General features: G+C 49.8%; 1 protein-coding gene across 1 annotated transcript in view; it reads left to right on the forward strand.

Moving 5' to 3' along the window:
- Positions 1 to 3,898, forward strand: part of KMT2A (lysine methyltransferase 2A) — an 83,202-nt gene that overhangs the window by 6,134 nt on the left and 73,170 nt on the right. The gene's annotated exons all lie outside the window — the stretch shown is intronic.

The following is a 3,898-nucleotide window of genomic DNA, read 5'->3' on the forward strand; positions in this document are numbered from 1 at the left end:
CACGACAGCGGCCTGAGCGAGGGGAGCACGGGCGGCCTGAGCGAGGGGAGCACGGGCGGCGGCGGGCAGCGCTCGGCGGGCGGCGTGTTCGGCAGGCTCTCCTTCGTGCTGTCTCGGTTCTGGAAGACGGGGGAGGAGTTCCTCGCGAAGATCTCTGTAATAAATACCTGCACCTGGAGGAGTAAACACGGACACACGTGTGCATTCAACCTCTGTCCGTCCATGAGTATTGACTAATTTTTAGATCAAACAGACACATACAACATTGTCCTTACATGATTGCCTTTAATTACAAGCAGTGAAACCACGTGGATAACATGTCTTTAAGCTTGGTTAATGAGGAAATCCTTTTGTAATCTCTCCGGCTAGGATTTTTTATTTGTGCGTATGTAAATACCTTTATGAAGGATGGCAAGAATCTCATTATCTAATCTGCAAGAGTGCGGAAGAGGATAGCACAGTAATTACGAGCTGTTAAGACCGTGGGCTCTGGATTTAGATGCCTGGGTTCAAATCTTGGCTGCACCGATGTTATTGGCTGAATGACCTTGGAAAAGTTTCTTAACCTCTCCATGCTTCAATTTCTTCATTTGTAAATTAGCAGTAATCAAGCTTCTTAAAATTATTGTGAGGCTTAATTGAAATTATAAATGCAAAGTGCTCAGCAATTTGCCTGGTACGTCGAAATCCCTAATTAGTATTGGGACCGAAGGTCCATGGAAGTCCATGAGGGCCATCGTCTTGTTTTTTCCCACTGAGCTAACTGGGTTTTATCGCTCTGATGTCCACACGTACATGTGTGCACATACATACCTGTTTGAGAGCTGTATAATCTTGATTTTAGATTGTTCTTGATTTGGGTCTGGGTGTCAGGTTCATTAGCAAGCTCCGTGTAACCAGACTGAAGGCCGGCCACACACGTCTTGGCAACAGTGGGTGCCCGTTGGTGTCCAAATAGGACATAATTAGAGATGAGGCAAAAAAGGGAGGAGAAAGAACTCCTGAGTCCCGCCTCCCTGAGCTGCGTAGTGAGCAGGCCAACGCGGCTAGGTGGGACTTGTACTCTTTGTGTCTGTAACTAGTGTTCTTTACTTTTTTATGAATGAGTGTGAGTCCTCGGTGTCCCCTGCAGTGATTCTGAGACTCCTCAGGGCCCTTGGCCCCAGGTTCAGCTCCATTCGACTATACTTGGTAACTAGTTGGCGTTTGCTCTCAAGTTTCAGCGCAGGGAGAATTAAGTGTTGGTCTGCAGAGATCAACGTGATTAATAATTTAATTATAGAAGAAATGCTGAGTTGTAGGTTACTGTCCGGGGGGTTGGAACTTAGCTTGAGAAAGACAAAATGATCATAAGTAGAATAATCAAAACCAGATTGAAGTTTAAGAGTGACTAGTAGAGGGTAGTATGCTTCAGGAGGAAACATGCAGCACTCTCTCTCTCTCTTAAGAAAAAAGGTTTGCTGAAATGCCGAGTGCACCCTGTCGTCTGCAGCTGGAGACCCCGAGGCACAGAGGAGCCGACTGGTTTTCCTGGGCGCGGAAGCCCCAGAGCTAGGGCCACAGCCAAGCCGAGTCCAGCGGAAGGAAAGCCCAGCCCCGCTCTGGCTGTGTGCTGCCACCACCGCTCGCTCTCCGCACTCCCCCCAGTCAGTTTCATGATGCTTGTCCGTGACACTATTGCAGCGTTTCTTTCTTTTTCTTTTTAAAATTTTTAATTTATTTTTGAGAGAAAGAGAGGCAGAGTGCAAACGGGAGTGGCAGAGAGAGGGAGACAGAATCTGAAGCAGCATCCAGGCCCTGAGCTGTCAGCACAGAGCCTGATGCGGGTCTCGAACCCACGAACCGAGAGATCATGACCTGAGCCGAAGCCGGACGCTTACCCGACTGAGCCCCCGGGCGCCCCTGCAGCGTTTCTTTAATCTGTCCCCCCTGTTCTGTTTTTACCGTCGTGCTTTCCATTCCCGTTCCCTTTGGTGGATTATTACCACAGTCTCCCCGCTGGGCTCCCTGCCTTCCTCTTCTCTCAAGTATAGATCTGATCATGTCACCTCGTCCTAAAGCCCTTTGCCTCCTCACTGAATATAAAATAAGCTTTAAAATTCTCCGCCCTTTATGATCGAGCTGGCCTCCATTTCTACATCTTGCACATCATCTCCTGAAACATACCTTCTCCCGTGGATGCTTAGCCGTCTCGAGATGTCCTCTGTGGTGTGTCTGCACTTGCCCTTGGAGCTTTGCTTATGCCTCTGTCCTGCCCTTGGGCCCTCCCCATCTCGCCCTGCCTCTGGCTCGTCCGTCTGTCAGGGCTCAGCTCGGATCCCCACATCACACCTCTTCCAAGAAGCTTTCACCAACGTCACTGCCAGCGGAAACTCAACTTCTCCTTTCCTGTCTTCTTGTACCTACTGCCTACCCTGACAGAACTTACTCCAGGTTGCCTTAGGCTGTAAATACTTTGGATTGTGTCTCTCTTTCCCCCGTTCGATTGTGATTTCCGTAAGACTTTGAATTGGAAATTTGATACCCACACAACTTTTAGGAATATTTTGCAGGGACAGTATGAACTAAGCTGTTACGTGGTACAGGACTTATTAGCAGGATAATTGTGAGTAAGTTTTTAAAAATAGGAAGCTAACTTAAGTGTGGCAAAGCCATCAAAGGCATTTCTGTAAAAGTACCGAGTGGGGTTTTAAAGTGACACTGAGGTGTCGTGGCACAGTGCCGTCATCATCACCTTCCGTATGGATAGTCCAGCACTGGCCGTCCCCTCACTTGAGTGTTGTTTCCGATTCCAGGGCCCTCAAAGGGGTGGAGGAGACTCAAAAGATGGCTATGTGATTGGAGGGCAGTCCTGTGAGGAAGGGTTGGGAGAATGAAAGGTTAAGAGGCAACTAATAACTCTTCAAAAGACCTGGAAGCGTCCATTATTAGGAACAGTAGCCAGTTCTTTTCCCACTCCATGTACCTTAGAGTAAGAGAAGATGGGCTCAAACTGAAGCAAACGGAAGTTACGTAAAGAGCTCCTTACTAATGACGTTTATCGTTACGGTGATGATTAAAAAGATGGTCAGAAGAGCTTTATGGTCTTCTCTGGAGGTGAATTTGTGAAGTACAGTCTTGCCTCTATCTGTATAAAGTGACCTCTCAAGCTACCTTCTCATTCTGTGAATCGATCAGTGTATTTTTATTCAGATCCGAGAGGGCACGGTCATGTTTTAGCCTTAGTAGTACTCCCCCAGGGGTCCGGGGCCTTCCCGGCCCCCTGAGTATTTGACTTGAATTGTCAGTTTGTAGCAATAATTAACTTGCGGTCGTAAGCTCCAGAGAAGTTTCTTTGTGCCGTGATATTATAGCGGTTTTATAGCAGAATAAAAACTGAGTAAATGGAGCTCAAAGAGAAATCTTAACACCAAGAGAAACTGGGGAAAACAGTAGGTGTGGTCTCACGATGGGAAAGAAGTAAGCGCTGTAGCTTGTATGTCCGTTTTCAGGTGTAGTTAGAGCTGGGCTGCAGAGCGTCCCTTGGCCAGGCTCTCTCTGCTCGGCCAGGCGCTCTCCCTGCTCGGCCAGGCTCTCCCTGCTCGGTCAGGTGCTCTCTGCTCGGCCAGGCGCTCTCTCTGCTCGGCCAGGCTCTCCCTGCTCGGTCAGGCTCTCCCTGCTCGGCCAGGCTCTCCCTGCTCGGTCAGGCTCTCTCTGCTCGGTCAGGCTCTCCCTGCTCGGTCAGGCTCTCCCTGCTCGGTCAGGCTCTCTCTGCTCGGCCAGGCTCTCCCTGCTCGGTCAGGCTCTCTCTGCTCGGTCAGGCTCTCCCTGCTCGGCCAGGCGCTCTCTCTGCTCGGCCCGGCTCTCTCTGCTCGGCCAGGCGCTCTCTGCTCGGCCAGGCGCTCTCTCTGCTTGGCCA

The sequence above is a fragment of the Suricata suricatta genome, chromosome 11, assembly GCF_006229205.1.
Source record: "Suricata suricatta isolate VVHF042 chromosome 11, meerkat_22Aug2017_6uvM2_HiC, whole genome shotgun sequence".
Classification (NCBI taxonomy): Eukaryota; Metazoa; Chordata; class Mammalia; order Carnivora; family Herpestidae; genus Suricata; species Suricata suricatta.